We start from the raw sequence: 532 nt of genomic DNA, 5'->3' as shown, positions 1-532 counted from the left end.
GCATTCCGGTGGCCTGGGCCGTGACTGAACAGACCATTTCTGCCCTGAGCATCCAGGCTCCCCGGCAGCAGCACGCGTGTGCCAAGGGTCGCTTCAGAAATGCTGGAGGGTGGGAGGTGAGGGACGCAGCGGGTTTCTGCAGTGATTTCCCAGCCGTGGCTTACGCACAGGCAGGGGTTTTGTGGCAGCGCCATGGCCCAGCTGGCACCGGTAACCTGCGGGCAAGCAGCAGGCAGTGGTGCTGGGCTGCACTGTCCCCCGTGGGCATCCCTTGGCCCAGGAGGGCCCAGCCATCGCTGCCGTGGCCAGGCGGCACGTTGGGGACAGGGACTTTGGGGACCCCAGGCACTATTCGCAGTATGCTTGCTAAAATAAGGAAAATGACAGAATCACAGAATGTTTTGGGTTGGAAGGGACCCCCAGAGGTCACCCAGCCCAACCCCCTGCAGGAGCAGGGACACCTTGAACCACATCAGGTTGCTCACAGCCCCGGCCAACCTGGCCTGGAATGGTCCCAGGGATGGGGCCTCCA

General features: G+C 63.0%; 1 protein-coding gene across 1 annotated transcript in view; it reads left to right on the top strand.

The window, feature by feature from the left end:
- The window catches only part of EREG (epiregulin), a 25,651-nt gene that overhangs the window by 15,054 nt on the left and 10,065 nt on the right, over window positions 1-532 (top strand). The window lies entirely within an intron of this gene.

The sequence above is a fragment of the Egretta garzetta genome, unplaced genomic scaffold, assembly GCF_000687185.1.
Source record: "Egretta garzetta isolate BGI_Z169 unplaced genomic scaffold, ASM68718v1 scaffold378, whole genome shotgun sequence".
Classification (NCBI taxonomy): Eukaryota; Metazoa; Chordata; class Aves; order Pelecaniformes; family Ardeidae; genus Egretta; species Egretta garzetta.
Note: the sequence above shows the minus strand (reverse complement) of the source record. Positions and strands in the feature narration are given on the sequence as shown.